Here is a 19,374-nt window from a genome sequence, read left to right as displayed (position 1 = left end):
TAACTTCTGTCTGCAGGGCTGATAGCCTGCATAGCATAATGATGCTGCTGCTGCATCCCTATGCTATGCAAGTGATCAGCCTGCAAAAAAATGAAAGTCCCATAGTGGGACAAAGTGTAAAAGTGAAAGAAAGTGAAAAATATAAAAAAAAAAAGAAGAAAAAATAATCCAAAAAAATAAAAATATACTGTACCCATAAATAAATATTATTATTAGTGATGAGCGAGTATGCTCGCCCCTGCTCGGTACTCGCCCGAGCATCTCACTGCTTGAGATGCTCGGCACTCGACAAATATTTCCGGGGTTGCTCGGCGGGAGCTGGGGTCCTCTTCTGCATGTTTGGCGCTCTTCACAGAGCCAATGAACATTAAGGGATTGCCTGCCACACACTGTAATGCCGCAGCCATCTTGGTTGTGGGCATTACAGTAATTGGCTGGCCGCACAGCATCATCAGGTGTATATAAGACCGGGTGCCGCCATGCTCGTCACAGTCTACCCCGGAATCAGACCGTGTAGGGAGAGGTGTCAGGGAGAGATTTGCTTGTTTAGAGTTAATATAGGTATTCCACAACATACAGGGTGGTCCAAAAGTAGGTGGACAGAAAGTATAATAAGTAGTGTTGAGCGAGCATGCTTGACACTGCTCGTTACTCGCCCGAGCATCACGCTACTCGGGATGTTCGGCGAGCACCGAGCATTTCCGGGTTACTAGGGCGGGAGCTCGGGTCTCCGCCCTGCAAGTTTCACGCTCTTTACAGAGCCAATGAACATGCAGGGATTGCCAGCCAGACACTGTAATGCCGCAGCCATGTTGTTTGTGGGCATTACAGTGATTGGCTGGCCGCACAGCATCACCTTGTGTATTTAAAACCGGGCGCCACCATCTTGGACACAGTCGCTCCGGATCAGACAGTGTAGGGTCAGTGCTGCTGAGCTAGGGAGAGATTTATACTCCGAAATAGTTAGTGTAGGGTCTCTAAAGCCTGCAAAATCAAACAAACAGTCCTTCTCAGGACTAATATCCATCCCAGATATCAGGCAGGCAGGCAGGCTGTACAGGAGACGCAGTGGTTATACCAGCAAACGCTGCATTACAGTCCTGTGTGCTCCTGTTGGTCAAATTGCTAGACTTATCACCCCGGTCTCAGGGACCAGGAAAAAAATATGTTTTTTTTCATCTAAATCCTGTATTTTTTTTTTTCCTCAGTTAGACTGTCCAAGTACGCGTCTTATTAACCTTTTGGTATCCCCCCCCCCCCAAAAAAAAAAAAAGAGTGTGTCTGTGACTGTTCAGACACCAATATATCTGTTTAAAAGAGTCTGGTGTAGGCCAGAAAAATGTAACTGTGGTTTTGCAGTTCCATGGGTCAAATCTCTGTATTATCTGGTTTTTGGCATTTTTTGCTGTAAAAAAAAACTGTAATAGTGTCTCCCTGACTGGTCAGACACCAATATATCTGTTTAAAAGAGTCTGGTGTAGGCCAGAAAAATATAACTGTGGTTTTGCAGTTCCACGGGTCAAATCTCTGTATTATCCTGTTTTTGGCATTTTTTTGCCGTAAAAAAAAACCTGTAATAGTGTCTCCCTGACTGGTCCGACACCAATATATCTGTTTAAAAGAGTCTGGTGTACGCCACATAACTATAACTGTGGTTTTGCAGTTCCACGGGTCAAATCTCTGTATAATCCTGTTTTTGGCATTTATTGCCGTAAGAAAAAACAGTAATAGTGTCTCCCTGACTGGTCAGACACCAATATATCTGTTTAAACGAGTCTGGTGTAGGCCAGAAAAATATAACTGTGGTTTTGCAGTTCCACGGGTCAAATCTCTGTATTATCCTGTTTTTGGCATTTTTTGCCGTAAAAAAAACTGTAATAGTGTTTCCCTGACTGGTCAGACACCAATATATCTGTTTAAAAGAGTCTGGTGTAGGCCAGAAAAATATAACTGTGGTTTTGCAGTTCCACGGGTCAAATCTCTGTATTATCCTGTTTTTGATATTTTTTGCTGTAAAAAAAACTGTAATAGTGTCTCCCTGACTGGTCAGACACCAATATATCTGTTTAAAAGAGTCTGGTGTAGGCCAGAAAAATATAACTGTGGTTTTGCAGTTCCACGGGTCAAATCTCTGTATTATCCTGTTTTTGGCATTTTTTGCCGTAAAAAAAAACCTGTAATACTGTCTCCCTGACTGGTCAGACACCAATATATCTGTTTAAACGAGTCTGGTGTAGGCCAGAAAAATATAACTGTGGTTTTGCAGTTCCACGGGTCAAATCTCTGTATTATCCTGTTTTTGGCATTTTTTGCCATAAAAAAAAACTGTAATAGTGTCTCCCTGACTGGTCAGACACCAATATATCTGTTTAAAAGAGTCTGGTGTAGGCCAGAAAAATAGAACTGTGGTTTTGCAGTTCCACGGGTCAAATCTCTGTATTATCCTGTTTGTGGCATTTTTTGCCATAAAAAAAAACAGTAATAGTGTCTCCCTGACTGGTCAGACACCAATATATCTGTTTAAAAGAGTCTGGTGTAGGCCAGAAAAATATAACTGTGGTTTTGCAGTTCCACGGGTCAAATCTCTGTATTATCCTGTTTTTGATATTTTTTGCCATAAAAAAAACTGTAATAGTGTCTCCCTGACTGGTCAGACACCAATATATCTGTTTAAAAGTGTCTGGTGTAGGCCAGAACAATATAATTGTGGTTTTGCAGTTCCACGGGTCAAATCTCTGTATTATCCTGTTTTTGCCATTTTTTGCCTTAAAAAAAACTGTAATAGTGTCTCCCTGACTGGTCAGACACCAATATATCTGTTTAAAAGAGTCTAGTGTAGGCCAGAAAAAAATAACTGTGGTTTTGCAGTTCCACGGGTCAAATCTCTGTATTATCCTGTTTTTGCCATTTTTTGCCGTAAAAAAAAAACTGTAATAGTGTCTCCCTGACTGGTCAGACACCAATATATCTGTTTAAAAGAGTCTGGTGTACGCCACTTAACTATAACTGGGGCTTTGCATTTCCATGGTTCAAATCTCTATATTATCCACTTTTGGGCCTTTTTTACATAAAAAACAGTTTGAGTGTGTCGCTGACTGTTGAGCCCCAAATATATCTATTTAAAAAAGTCTGGTATACGCCAGTAAATTAGAACTGTGGTTTTGCAGTTCCACAGTTCAAATCTCTGTATTATCTAGCTTTTGGTATTTTTTACGTAAAGAAAAACAGTAATAGTGTCTCCATGATTGTTCAGACACAAATATATCTGTTTGAAAGATTCTGGTGTACGCCACATAACTATAACTGTGGTTTTGTATTTCCACGGTTCAAATCTCTGTATTATCCACTTTAGGGCCTTTTTTACATTAAAAAAAAAACAGTTTGAGTGTGTCGCTGACTGTTCAGCCCCAAATACACTACAGACCAAAAGTTTGCAAACACCTCATTTAAAGATTTTTCTGTATTTTCCTGACTATGAAAATTGTACATTCACACTGAAGGCATCAAAACGATGAATTAACACATGTGGAATTATATACTTAACAAAAAAGTGTGAAACAACTGAAAATATGTCTTATATTCTAGGTTCTTCAAAGTAGCCACCTTTTGCTTTGATGGCTGCTTTGCACACTCTTGGCATTCTCTTGATGAGAGGGTAGTCACCGGAAATGGCTTTCACTTCACAGGTGTGCCTTGTCAGGTTTAATAAGTGGGATTTCTTGCCTTATAAATGGGGTTGGGACCATCAGTTGTGTTGTGCAGAAGTCAGGTGGATACACAGCTGATAGTCCTACTGAATAGACTGTTAGAATTTGTATTATGGCAAGAAAAAAGCAGCTAATTAAAGAAAAACGAGTGGCCATCATTACTTTAAGAAATGATGGTCCAACTAAACGCAAACCAGATGTTATTCCATCTGGTTTGCGTTTAGTTGGACCATCATTTATTTTTCAACAGGACAATGACCTCAAACACAACTCCAGGCTGTGTAAGGGCTATTTGACCAAGAAGGAGAGTGATGGGGTGCTTCGCCAGATGACCTGGCCTCCACAGTCACCAGACCTGAACCCAGTCGAGATGGTTTGGGGTGAGCTGGACCGCAGAGTGAAGGAAAATGGGCCAACAAGTGCTAAGCATCTCTGGGAACTCCTTCAAGATTGTTGGAAGACCATTTCCAGTGACTACCTCTTGAAGCTTATCAAGAGAATGCCAAGAGTGTGCAAAGCAGTCATCAAAGCAAAAGGTGGCTACTTTGAAGAACGTAGAATATAAGACATATTTTCAGTTGTTTCACACTTTTTTGTTAAGTATATAATTCTACATGTGTTAATTCATAGTTTTGATGCCTTCACTGTGAATGTACAATTTTCATAGTCAAGAAAATACAGAAAAATCTTTAACCCCTTAACAACATTTGACGTACTAATACGCGTCTGTGCCCTGGGACTTAAGAGCCAGACCCGTATTAGTACGTCATGGCGATCGCGCGCGCACACAGGCTGTGCGGGCGCGATCGCCGCCGGGTGTCAGCTGATTGTCACAGCTGACACCCGATACTATGTGCAGGGAGCGGTCCTGCACCGCTCCCAGCACATTAACCCCCGCGATGCTGCGATCGAAGTCGATCGCAGCATTGCGGGGGCAAGGGGAGGTGATCGCAGATACTCACCTCCTCTTCCGGCTTCCAGCGCTGTCTGCAATGGCTTCCCGGGTGTTGCCATGACGACCCGATGTCGTCATGACAACATCCGGGTCACCAGACAGCAGGGAGATTGTTTGGACATGCGCAGTGCATCTCCAAACAATCTTCTCCCTGTCCAGCGCTGACAGCCTGCATGGCACAGGGATGGTGCTGCATTCCTGTGCCATGCAGGCGATCAGAGAAAAAAAAGTGAAAGTCCCAGAGTGGGACAAAGTAATAAAGTATATAAACTTTCAGAAAGTGAAAAAAAAAAATGTGCAAAAATATTTAAAAAAAAAATAAAAAAAATAATCCACCAAAAATAAAAATATAATGTACCCGTCAATAAATATTATTATAAAAAAAAAAAACAATAAAAGTACACATATTTGGTATCGCCGCGTCCGGAACAACCTGACCTATAAAACTGTCCCACTAGTTAACCCCTTCAGTGAACACAGTAAAAAAAAAAAAAAAAAAATGAAGCAAAAAACAATGCTTTATCACCATACTGCCAAACAAAAAATTGAATAACACGCAATCAAAAAGACAAATATAAATAAGAATGGTACCGCTGAAAACATCATCTCGTCCCGCAAAAAACAAGCCACCATACAGCTCCATCAGCCGAAAAATAAAAAAGTTATAGCTCTCAGAATAAAGCTATGCTAAAAAATATTTTTTTCTATAAAATTGCTTTTATTAAGTAAAAGCGCCAAAACATAGAAATACGATATAAATGTGGTACCGCTGTAAACGTACTGACCCGAAGAATAAAGCTACCTCATCAATTTTACCACACGCGGAACAGAATAAAAAAAAATAAAAAAAAACAATTCCTGAATTGTTGGTTTTTGTTTATTCTGCCTCCCAAAAATCGGAATAGAAAGCGATCAAAAAATGTCACGTGCCTGAAAATGGCACCAATAACAACGTCAACTCATCCCGCAAAAAACGAGCCGTCACATGACTGTCTGGAAAAATCTGGAAAAATTATAGCTCTCAAAATATGGCGATGCAAAAACTAGATTTTACAAAAAATGCGTCTTTTAGTGTGTGACAGCTGTCAGTCATAAAAACCCCATATGATTCTGGTATTGCTGTAATCACACCGACCCGAAGAATAAAGTCGTCTAATCACTTATACCGCACGAGGAACGGCGTCAAAAATAAACTCTTGGGTTAGGATTGGGCTAGGGTTAGGGCTGGGTTTGGGGATAGGGTTGTGCTAGGGTTAGGGTTGTGCTAGGGTTAGGGTTGTGCTAGGGTTAGGGTTGTGCTAGGGTTAGGGTTAGGGTTGGGGTTAGGGTTGTGATGGGGTTGGGATTTTTTTCAAAAGTAAGAAAAAAAGATGACGATATGGCGACTAGTGTTGAGCGCAAGTGCTCGCTACTTGAGTTTGCATCGGGTGCTCTGATATGCATTGAGTATCGTGGGTATTTGAGTGACATGCTCGAGTCTCTGCCCCATATGCTTCGCGGCCAAAAAAACTTTACGGGGATTGCCTGCCATGCACGAGCGATCCCCGCATGTTTTTTTTTGGGTGTCTAATTACCGTGAAACATGCGGAGCAGGGACTCGAGCATGTCACTCGAGCACACGCTGTACATGGTGCATACCTGAGTACCCGATGCAAACTCAAGTAGCAAGCACTTGCACTCAAGACTAATGACAATTTATTCAATATGATGACCTAATGTAAAAAACTTCTATGTCGTACTTCTGGGTTCAAAATGTTCACTATACACCTTAATAAAATCCTTGAGGGGTATAGTTTCCAAAATGGGGTCACTTGTGGGGGAGCTCCACTGTTTAGGCACATCACGGGCTCTCCAAACGCGACATGGTGTCCACTAACAAATTGAATGGAAAATCGGCTCAAATTGTTAGCGGACGCCATGTTGCGTTTGGAGAGCCCCTGTGTGCCCAAACATTGGAGCTCCCTCACAAATGACCCCATTTTGGAAACTAGACCCCCCAAGGCACCTATCTAGATGCATAGTGAGCACTTGGAACCCCCAGGTGCTTCACAAATTGATTCATAAAAATGAAAAAGTGTTTTTTTTTCACTTTTTCATTTTTACGAATCAATTTGTGAAGCACCTGGGGGTTCCAAGTGCTCACTATGCATCTAGATAGGTGCCTTGGGGGGTCTAGTTTCCAAAATGGGGTCACTTGTGGGGGAGCTCCAATGTTTGGGCACACAGGGGCTCTACAAACGCAACATGGTGTCCGCTAACAATTTGAGCCGACAATTTGTTAGCGGATACCATGTTGCATTTGGAGAGTCCCTGTGTGCCCAAACATTGGAGCTCCCCCACAAGTGACCCCATTTTGGAAACTAGACCCCCCAAGGCACCTATCTAGATGCATAGTGAGCACTTGGAACCCCCAGGTGCTTCACAAATTGATTCATAAAAATGAAAAAGTGTTTTTTTTTTCACTTTTTCATTTTTACGAATCAATTTGTGAAGCACCTGGGGGTTCAAAGTGCTCACTGTGCATCTAGATAGGTGCCTTGGGGGGTCTAGTTTTCAAAATGGGGTCACTTGTGGGGGAGCTCCAATGTTTGGGCACACAGGGGCTCTCCAAACGCAACATGGTGTCCGCTAACAATTTGAGCCGACAATTTGTTAGCGGATACCATGTTGCATTTGGAGAGTCCCTGTGTGCCCAAACATTATAGCTCCCCCACAAGTGACCCCATTTTGGAAACTAGACCCCCAAGGCACCTATCTAGATGCATAGTGAGCACTTGGAACCCCCAGGTGCTTCACAAATTGATTCATAAAAATGAAAAAGTGTTTTTTTTTTCACTTTTTCATTTTTACGAATCAATTTGTGAAGCACCTGGGGGTTCCAAGTGCTCACTATGCATCTAGATAGGTGCCTTGGGGGGTCTAGTTTTCAAAATGGGGTCACTTGTGGGGGAGCTCCAATGTTTGGGCACACAGGGGCTCTCCAAACGCAACATGGTGTCCGCTAACAATTTGAGCCGACAATTTGTTAGCGGATACCATGTTGCATTTGGAGAGTCCCTGTGTGCCCAAACATTGGAGCTCCTCCACAAGTGACCCCATTTTGGAAACTAGACCCCCCAAGGCACGTATCTAGATGCATAGTGAGCACTTGGAACCCCCAGGTGCTTCACAAATTGATTCATAAAAATGTAAAAGTGTTTTTTTTTCACTTTTTCATTTTTACGAATCAATTTGTGAAGCACCTGGGGGTTCCAAGTGCTCACTATGCATCTAGATAGGTGCCTTGGGGGGTCTAGTTTCCAAAATGGGGTCACTTGTGGGGGAACTCCAATGTTTGGGCACACAGGGGCTCTCCAAACGCAACATGGTGTCCGCTAACAATTTGAGCCGATTTTCCATTCAATTTGTTAGCGGATACTATGTTGCATTTGGAGAGTCCCTGTGTGCCCAAACATTGGAGCTCCCCCACAAGTGACCCCATTTTGGAAACTAGACCCCCCAAGGCACCTATCTAGATGCATAGTGAGCACTTGGAACCCCTAGGTGCTTCACAAATTGATTCGTAAAAGTGAAAAAATGGGGTCACTTGTGGGGGAGCTCCAATGTTTGGGCACACAGGGGCTCTCCAAACGCAACATGGTGTCCACTAACAATTTGAGCCGACAATTTGTTAGCGGATACCATGTTGCATTTGGAGTGACCCCATTTTGGAAAATTGGCCTGGTCATTAACGTGCAAACCACCCTCGGGGCTTAAGGGGTTAAATGAGAAGGTGTGTCCAAACTTTTGGTCTGTACTGTATATCTATTTTAAAAAGTCTGGTATACGCCAGTAAATTAGAACTGTGGTTTTGCAGTTCCACGGTTCAAATTTCTGTATTATCCAGCTTTTGGTATTTTTTCCGTAAAGAAAAACAGTAATAGTGTCTCCATGATTGTTCAGCCCCAAAATATATCTGTTTAAACGATTCTGGTGTAGGCCAGAGAAATCGAACTGTGGTTTTCCTCTTTCACGGTTCTAATCTTCTTTTTATTACCCTTTTTCCATTGATAGTGTGAGTGTAAGCTATTTTACTTAATTTACAATGGGCAAGGCGCGTGGCAAGGGACGTGGAACTGGACGTTCTGGTGATGGTGCATGTAGAGGATGGGGCCGTGGCCAAGGTGAAAATGTGCCACAACCAACAGCCACATCTTCTCACTCCCAGTACTTGACCGAATTACTAGGGAAGCACACAACAACACCAGTATTGGGAACTGATCAGTGTGCACAGGTTATTAATTGGATAGCAGATAATACTTCCAGTTACCTGGGCACCACCACCTCCCGTCTGTCTTCCACACGGTCAAGTTTTAGTAGCCGTGAGTCTCGACCGCATACTCCTCCTCACCCTGATGCTCCTTCCTTCCACCATGCCGAGTGTCGTCAGACAGCAACTGATCCCACACTTGGACACTCTGAAGAGCTGTTCACTGGTCCATTTCCATATTTGTGCCTCTCGCCTGCTCCGCTTGAAGTGGTGGAAGAGGAGATCCCATGTAGCGATGCCCAAATATTTGAACAGCCATGGCCACAGGAAGTCGACGCTGGCAATTTGTCACAAGAGGTGGACGATGACGAGACACAATTGCCACGAAGTGAGGAGGAGCATCGTGGTGCGCAAGTGGAAGAGGAGGAGGTGGTGGATGATCTAGTAACTGACCCAACGTGGCAGGAGGACACGCAGAGCGAGGCCAGCAGCACACAGGGGGAGGGAGGCAGAGTACCCCAACAGGCAGGAAGAAGCAGTGTGGTGGCCGCACACAGAAGGTGGGCAACAGTTCCCCTGTAACACCAACACGAGGGACGTTGCCAGTACAACCGGTAGGTCTTCCAGAGTCTGGAATTTTTTTAAAGACTCAGCTGATAACCCCAAAAAGGCCATTTGTACCACCTGCCATGCCAGCATCAGCAGGGGTGACAAAACTACCAGCCTGACCACCACCAACATGATCAGGCACATGGCAGCAAAGCACCCGACTTTGTGGGGTGAACCCCAGGGTCCACGACCAGTGTCAGCGGGTGTCACCACTGCTTCTTCCGCTCTTGTGCGTGTAATAGAACCCCCTGTTGTGCGTGCAAGGCAATCCCCTGTCCATACTGCATGCAAAGATGCCCCCTCCTCTCAGTCTTCACTTGTTATGGCAGTTTCTCAAGAAACAGCATCAATGTCCACGTCCCACTGCAGCGTTCAATTGTCCATATCCCAGACCTTTGAACGAAAGCGCAAATTCGCAGCCAACGCCCGACAGGCCACAGTCCTAAATTCGCACATTTCACGACTGCTTGCGTTGGAAATGCTACCTTTTAGGCTGGTGGAGACGGAATCCTTCTGCAACCTTATGGCGGTGGCCGTCCCTTGGTACTCGGTCCCCAGCCGACACTATTTTGCCCGGTGTGCCATCCCCGCACTACACAAACACGTGTCCCAAAACATCTGCCATGCCCTCAACAAAGCAGTCACTGGGAGAGTCAACCTGACAACGGACGCATGGACAAGTGCTTGTGGCCAGGGACGGTACATCTCCCTGACGGCATACTGGGTAAACATAGTGGAAGCCGGGACCCAGTCGGACCTTGGGACGGAACACATCCTCCCCACACCGAGGATTGCGGGCCCTATGTCAGTCAGAGTTGCCCCCACAGTGTACAGCTCCTGCGCATCATCCTCCTCCTCCTCCTCATGTTCAGCCTCCATCTCAGATATCACCACATCAGTTACAAGCTGGAAGCACTGCAGTACTGCCTCAGCCAAGCGGCAACAGGCTGTACTGAAACTCATAAGCTTAGGTGATAAACCACACACTGCTTGTGAGTTGTGGACAGCTGTGAAAGAGCAGGCAGATCTGTGGCTGAGACCGCTGAACATACATCCAGGCATGGTCGTGTGTGACAATGGCCGTAACCTGGTGGCGGCTCTGAGGCGAGGCGAGATCACACACGTACCATGCCTGGCTCATGTGCTTAACCTCGTGGTTCAGCGGTTTCTTAAATCGTACCCCGAGTTGCCAGATCTGCTCGTCAAAGTACGCCGCCTGTCAGCTCATTTTTGCATGTCAGCTACAGCTTCCGCCGCCCTTGCTGTGTTGCAGCAGCGTTTGCAGCTTCCGTCACACCGACTGGTGTGTGATGTCCCCACACGTTGGAACTCTACCCTCCACATGTTGCAAAGGATTTGTGAGCAGAAGAGAGCAGTTGTGGAGTACCAGCTGCAACAAGGCCATCAATATTCAGGTCAGACTCCACACATAAGACCTCAAGAGTGGACCTGGATGTCTGACATATGTACCATCCTGACAAACATCATTAGAGTCAGCATCCCACTTGTCTGTCTTTTGAAACGCTCTCTGCAGAGAATTAAAGAGGAGGCATTGCAGCCAGAGTATGATGAGATGGATCAAGAGATTACACACAACCCAGCCTCATCTCATCCCAACGTGCATTGGGGGACAATGAGGGAGAGGAGGAGGAGGAAGAACAGGAGCTGGTATCATGTGCTTTAGACGGTAGTACCTGTACAACTGTCATATCGTCGGTTCAGCGTGGGTGGCCTGAGGACAGGGGGGAGGAGGAGGAGGAGGAGAGCATAGTCAGTCGTCATCCTGGTGAGGACACGGAAGTCTTGCCCGTTACCAGTCTGGCACGCATGGCTGACTTTATGTTACGCTGCCTTAACCGTGACCCTCGTGTTGTCAAAATGTTGGGTGACAGTCATTACTGCTTGGTGACACTTTTAGACCCCCACTACAAGGAGAACTTTCACTCTCTTATTCCTGAGGTGGAGAGGTCTACAAAAATGGGGCAGTACCAGAAGGCCCTTGCTGCAGAACTGTTAAAAAATTCCCATCTGAACACGCTAGCGCCAGAGGTCACAGTTCGTTGCCCAACCAAGACGTACAGGCGAGAGAGATGCAACTCCAATCCAGCAGAGGCAGGGGATCACTGTCAACCTTCTGGGACAGTTTTCTGAGACCCGCCCAACTTACAGGCCCTGAGGCGCGGGGTACTCTCACAAGGAGTGGAAAGTTTCAAAAGATGGTGAGGGAGTACCTTGCCGACCGTACCAGAGTCCTCCGTGATTCCTCTGTGCCTTTTAATTATTGGGTATCCAAGCTGTACACTTAGAATGAACTCGCTCTACACGCCTTGGAGGTCCTGGCCTGCCCTGCCGCTAGCGTGTTATTGGAGCGTGTTTTTAGTGCTGCTAGGGGAATTATAACTGATAAGCGCACTTGCCTGTCAACTGACAATGCTGACAAGCTGACCCTTATCAAAATGAACAAGGGCTGGATTGGGCCAGACTTCTCATCACCACCAAATGACAGCAGAATAACATAAAGTCAAATCCACTGTGTTATTTCGGTGAGGTGTATTCCCATGCACCGCTTCACACCCACACATGGGTATACGCTTCCTCATTTCGGCTGTATTTTGCTCTTCTCCTTATCCTCAGCCTCCATCACCACTATACCACCAGGGTGACCGTGGTCCGTGTTGCCAGCATTGCAAGTTCCTCCATCCTAATTTTTGGCAGCTTTTGCTTGGAAGGCATAGGCAAAGACTATGGGAGACCCACTCCCCAATAATGGGAATAATGTTTTTAATATGCTGTACTGCATGGCTCTTGTAAGGGGCATTGCAAGTTCCTCCATCCTAATTTTTGGCAGCTTTTGCTTGGAAGGCATAGGCAAAGACTATGGGAGACCCACTCCCCAATAATGGGAATAATGTTTTTAATATGCTATACTGCATGGCTCTTGTAAGGGGCATTGCAAGTTCCTCCATCCTAATTTTTGGAAGCTTTTGCTTGGAAGGCATAAGCAAATACTATGGGAGACCCACTCCCCAATAATGGGACTTATGTTTGTAATATGCTGTACTGCATGGCTCTTGTAAGGGGCATTGCAAGTTCCTCTGTCCTAATTTTTGGCAGCTTTTACTTGGAAAGCATAGGCTAAGACTATGGGAGACCCACTCACCAATAATGGGAATGTTTTTAATATGCTGTACTGCATGGCTCTTGTAAGGGGCATTGCAAGTTCCTCCGTCCTAATTTTTGGCAGCTTTTGCTTGGAAGGCATAGGTAAAGACTATGGGAGACCCACTCCCCAATAATGGGAATAATGTTTTTAATATGCTGTACTGTATGGCTCTTGTAAGGGGCATTGCAAGTTCCTCCGTCCTAATTTTTGGCAGCTTTTGCTTGGAAGGCATAGGGAAAGACTATGGGAGACCCACTCCCCAATAATTGGAATAATGTTTTTAATATGCTGTACTGCATGGCTCTTTGTAAGGGGCATTAAAATCGTCTTGTTAAGCTACTGTGACCTCCACGTCTCTTCCAAGGGTCATTGATATTGTCTTTTTATTCCACTGGGACTTCCACGTCTCTTCCATGGGGCATTGATATTGTCATTTTATTCCACTGCGACCTCCACCACTCTTCCAAGGGGCATTAAAACCGTCTTGTTAAGCTACTGTGACCTCCACGTCTCTTCCACGGGGCATTGATATTGTCATTTTATTCCACTGTAACCTCCACCACTCTTCCAAGGGGCATTAAAACCGTCTTGTTAAGCTACTGTGACCTCCACATCTCTTCCAAGGGGCATTAAAACCATCTTGTTAAACCACTCTGAACTCCACAGCTCTTCCAAGGGGCATTAAAACCGTCTTGTTAAGCTACTGTGACCTCCGCGTCTCTTCCAAGGGGCATTAAAACCGTCTTGTTAAACCACTCTGAACTCCACAGCTCTTCCAAGGGGCATTGAAATGTTGTTTTTAATTACCTCTAACCTCTGACCTCCATGTCACTTCCAAGGGTCATTGGAGTGCCTCGAAATTTTTGGTAGGCATTGCACTCACTGTATGCCCTATAACTGTGTAGCTGAACCGCTCCTTTTGGTACAGAAACATATCCTACCAGACATGTGTGGTTGACTGGCCTGATAATGATGAGAATGGTCCCCGTTCCTCCTGCTCTTTATCCTTTGCCACCACCTCATCCATCATTCATCACCTGAAGCTTTGTTTTAACGGGAGTCATAGAACTGGGATAGTAGCAGGAAAACATCCAGCAATCCTCGGAGGAGGTAGGATATGCGCCAAAACGCTGACCACCTCAGTCCTAGCAGCTACTACATACATGCGCTTTCATTCCAAGGAACAGAAAGCTAAGGAGATGGATGGCCTCATGATCATGAATAATTTACTCGTTGTGTAGGAGGCCGACCACTGCTGCTGTCTACCTTCTGAACTTTGTACCAGACAATGTGAACTGAGGTCTAAGATGGCAGACATACAAGAAACAGAGGCATGTTCACACTAGCAAAAAGGAAGCAAGACAAAAATATATCTCATACCCTACCATAATTATATATAAATGTAAAGCAAAATTGCATAATAAATATAGGGTACTTAGTGAACTATTTTTGATCAAAAAAAGTATACAAGCCGTCCCACCAGCGGCAAGGTGACCCTAAATTGGGACGGTACCTATACTGCCTATATTAAAAACCTTACTGTATATCAAAGTTGAAGTAATGCATATAAAAGGGTAGACAAATAGGACCGGGTCCCAACTCCAGACCACCTAGGCCCGTGGTAAGCTACATATATATACCAATCAGCTCAACAAAGGGCATGCCACACCCTTAAATTGCACAGAATGCAAACAAGTCAAAAAACCAGACAATGTGAACTGAGGTCTAAGATGGCAGACATACAAGAAACAGAGGCATGTTCACATTAGCAAAAAGGAAGCAAGACAAAAATATATCTCATACCCTACCATAATTATATATAAATGTAAAGCAAAATTGCATAATAAATATAGGGTACTTAGTGAACTATTTTTGATCAAAAAAAGTATACAAGCCGTCCCACCAGCGGCAAGGTGACCCTAAATTGGGACGGTACCTATACTGCCTATATTAAAAACCTTACTGTATATCAAAGTTGAAGTAATGCATATAAAAGGGTAGACAAATAGGACCGGGTCCCAACTCCAGACCACCTAGGCCCGTGGTAAGCTACATATATACCAATCAGCTCAACAAAGGGCATGCCACACCCTTAAATTGCACAGAATGCAAACAAGTCAAAAAACCAGACAATGTGAACTGAGGTCTAAGATGGCAGACATACAAGAAACAGAGGCATGTTCACACTAGCAAAAAGGAAGCAAGACAAAAATATATCTCATACCCTACCATAATTATATATAAATGTAAAGCAAAATTGCATAATAAATATAGGGTACTTAGTGAACTATTTTTGATCAAAAAAAGTATACAAGCCGTCCCACCAGCGGCAAGGTGACCCTAAATTGGGACGGTACCTATACTGCCTATATTAAAAACCTTACTGTATATCAAAGTTGAAGTAATGCATATAAAAGGGTAGACAAATAGGACCGGGTCCCAACTCCAGACCACCTAGGCCCGTGGTAAGCTACATATATACCAATCAGCTCAACAAAGGGCATGCCACACCCTTAAATTGCACAGAATGCAAACAAGTCAAAAAAACAGACAATGTGAACTGAGGTCTAAGATGGCAGACATACAAGAAACAGAGGCATGTTCACACTAGCAAAAAGGAAGCAAGACAAAAATATATCTCATACCCTACCATAATTATATATAAATGTAAAGCAAAATTGCATAATAAATATAGGGTACTTAGTGAACTATTTTTGATCAAAAAAAGTATACAAGCCGTCCCACCAGCGGCAAGGTGACCCTAAATTGGGTCGGTACCTATACTGCCTATATTAAAAACCTTACTGTATATCAAAGTTGAAGTAATGCATATAAAAGGGTAGACAAATAGGACCGGGTCCCAACTCCAGACCACCTAGGCCCGTGGTAAGCTACATATATACCAATCAGCTCAACAAAGCAGTAATATAGGCAGTATAGGTACCGTCCCAATTTAGGGTCACCTTGCCGCTGGTGGGACGGCTTGTATACTTTTTTTGATCAAAAATAGTTCACTAAGTACCCTATATTTATTATGCAATTTTGCTTTACATTTATATATAATTATGGTAGGGTATGAGATATATTTTTGTCTTGCTTCCTTTTTGCTAGTGTGAACATGCCTCTGTTTCTTGTATGTCTGCCATCTTAGACCTCAGTTCACATTGTCTGGTTTTTTGACTTGTTTGCATTCTGTGCAATTTAAGGGTGTGGCATGCCCTTTGTTGAGCTGATTGGTATATATGTAGCTTACCACGGATGCTAGACTCCAGAAACTAATTCTGGAATTATTGGAATTTGTATCGACTCATAATTATTTTACATTCAAGGATCGTTACTATCTACAACGTCGAGGGATGGCGATGGAGGTGACTTGTTCCCCCTCATATGCCAACCTCTTTATGGGTTTGTGGGAACGGAACCACATGTTGCCTTACCTTTCTAGTGTATCTGGTCCGTCTGTAATCAGTTGGATGCGATTTATAGACGACGTCCTTTTCATCTGGCAAGGGGATAGGATTGAATTGGATCGGATTTTGAAACATTTAAACACCAACGATTGGAATGTTAAGCTGAGTTTTAACGTCACTCGGGATAGGATTAATTTTCTGGACCTATTGATTACTATTGATCAGTTTGGAACTATCCACAGTAGCATTCATCATAAGGACACTAGTACTAACTCAATATTGCATGCTAACTCAGCACATCCTTTGCACACCATTAGAGCTATCACTAAGGGACAGTTTATTAGAGCTCGCCATATTTGTGGTTCTAATAGTGAATTTGAAGCTCAAGCTAGGACTCTGACGTCTAGATTTTTGCGTCGGGATTATGATATAGGTGTTATTGATAATGGGTACCAACAGGCTAGGGATATGGATCGAAATGTTCTTATCCATAAAAAAACCCTACGCAAAGAGGATTCTAGACTAAGGATCATAACTAACTACCATAGTAGGTGGAGGGATATGACGGCTATAATCAATCATTTTTGGCCCATTTTAAAACAGGATCCTGTGCTTTCAAAATTGATTGAGGATAGACCCCTTATTACTGCGAGAAGGAGCAGAACGATTGGTGAAACTATAACACACAGCCACTATGTAGCTCCAGGATCCAAATTTATTTTTGGGTCTAAGGGACCTAGATGAGGTTCTCAATCATGTGGTGATTGCAATATTTGTTGCTTTATGGTAAAAACTGATGGATTTTCCAACTCTGCTGGCACCCGGACGTATAAGATTGTCCATTCCATTAATTGTAAAACTACAGCTGTCATTTACCATCTCACATGTCCTTGTGGCCTAGTTTATATTGGATTCACTTCAAGGCAATTACGTGTTCGGATACAGGAACACATAAGGGAAATTAAATCTGCAAGGCTTTTGGACCAGGATGGCACCTATAAGGAGGACACTATGAAACTGAAGACATTACCTGCCCATTATCGTAGTCATCATCCACTGGGAATTATAGAAAGGCAAGTCTGTGGTATTGATGTTGTCCATATGGGTATACATGGTGGACATCTTATGAATAGATTGGCCCAGAGGGAGTGTCGTTGGATAAAGACTAGTGTTGAGCCACCCCCGTAGTGTTCGAGTTCGGTTCGGTTCGTCGAACACCCGTGTGTTCGCCGAACTGTTCGTCGAACTGTTCGTCGAACACCTTCGAACACCGTTAAAACCAATGGCAGGCAAACAAAAACACATAGAAACACATAGAAAACACCTTCAAAGGTGTCCAAAAGCTGACAAACTGCTCAGAAGACACAACTAACACATGGAAAAGTGACAAGTACATATAGTCATGCGAAAAGAAAAGAGGTGGAGGAGTAAAAGGAGGGGGAGACACAGATATAGGCATGTCATGCCCTTCTAAAATCCAAAAAGTGAGAAGCCGAGACGGCCAGTCCGCTCCTGCCCGTGCCACCTCCGTGTCGCCGGGTTTGTGCCAGAGCCGCGGTGAACCCTGACGGCCAGCCCCCCTCTCCCAATACTGGTGCCTGTCCGCTGGTGGGTCGAGAGAGCCCCCCTGTGGTGGAGGCAGCTCTAAGCTTTTTAATTTAAATTGTCCCTCTAATTTGAATGAATACACTTTAAATCCATTTACAAGGATCTATTGGAGGGCAAGTCTCATGCCAGCAGCCGCGTAATTCCAGCTCCAGTAGCGTCCACTAAAGCTGCTGCAGTTAAAAAGCTTTTATAAGGATCGAGCTCGGCTGTCCACCGCAAGGCATCCTAGTGCCAGTCCCAGCCCCTATGCCTTGGGGTGCCTCCTGATGCTCTTCACTAAGTATCCCGTGGTCCCGAAGCATTTCCTTTGAAAAAATTAAGTGTCCAAACTACAGGTGGTGTAGCTTGCTTAACAGCCGGGATAATCCGCTGACTAGCAGACACTGCTACTAGGCACAAAGTATTTCCTGGGCTAGATGCAGTTAAAAATTTGTAAGTAGATACTCTCGTTGGATGCTGAGAAAGCATTCCATAGAGTCTCCTGGCACGCCATATATGATTCTCTTAAAAAGCTTGGGGTAGGGGTCTAGGGGACCCTTTTATAGCCAAAATCACGGCCCTGTATCACAATACGTCACCTAGGCTGAAGATAAATGGAACTGTAGCACCGAGGGCTCGGTTGCTACAGACGTATTGCACCTCACCCAGAGGTGTGATATCTCACTCTCAGATAAGGATGGAGTGTGGATCAGGACCCGACACCTGCATGCATTACACCACATTGCCGTGGGGCAGGGCGACCAATATGCCCCTGAGATGGGCACGACAGTCCCTGTCCCTGGCTGGAGTGGGGGGAGAAAACACTGAGAAAGGGGAACCCTGCAGTGCAGGAGCAGGGAGGAAGCAGTTCCTGGGTGCATTGAGAAGGGAGTATAAAAGGTGGGCACCATCTTAGTTCAGTGCAGAGAAGTCTGAGCAGAAGTGGCAGGGAGCAGGGGCTCTGCATGAGCTCTGCTCCGGAGGCGGGCCTAGTAACAGAGGCCCAGGCCTGCAAGAGGGAGAAGGAAGGAAGAGGAGCGGAGAAGGCTCCAGGAACGAGGAATGAAGGGATCCCAGGGGTGCGGACGGGCGAGTCGCCACCGCACGCCCGAATCCACCTGCGTGGAGGGGTCAGGCCAAAGGGGGAGACCGGTCCCCGAACTAGTGGAGGCAGGAAACGACCCTCAGCTAGAAACCGGAGGCTCTGACATTTTATGTGGCGCAGCCCCTTGCTCCACCCGCTAGGAAGGCACCACATAGGGTCAGGGAAACTGGCGCCAAGTTTACCAAGAGGAGGCCCGAGGCAGCCGGACAGAAGTGTTGGTAAGAAAGGCCAGACAAAGGACACACAAAGGGGGTCCTGTGAAGCGCTCCAAAGTTATCTGGGAGTTGTCTGAGCCCCTCACCTGGTGAGCACAGTACGACGTGGGCAGCCGTTACCTGCAGACGTGGTCTGGATAATAAGAACTGTGAGTAAAGGCCCTGAACTGCATCACTGACTCCGTGTCGTTACTGCTGCTGCCCTGCACCATCACCCCCATCCTCCGCATACACTGCCCTGAGGCTATACTCCTCCCGTGGGGAGTTATGCTACGCTCTGCTGCACCCACAACACCAGCCTTAGCGGTCTGCCCTGTAGCGGCGGTTCACTCTGACCGCAATCCACGGGTGGCGTAGTCGGACATTTAAACATC

Source organism: Phyllobates terribilis, unplaced genomic scaffold, assembly GCF_046119375.1.
Source record: "Phyllobates terribilis strain yellow unplaced genomic scaffold, ASM4611937v1 Scaffold_51__1_contigs__length_9155689, whole genome shotgun sequence".
Taxonomy (NCBI): Eukaryota; Metazoa; Chordata; class Amphibia; order Anura; family Dendrobatidae; genus Phyllobates; species Phyllobates terribilis.
Note: the sequence above shows the minus strand (reverse complement) of the source record.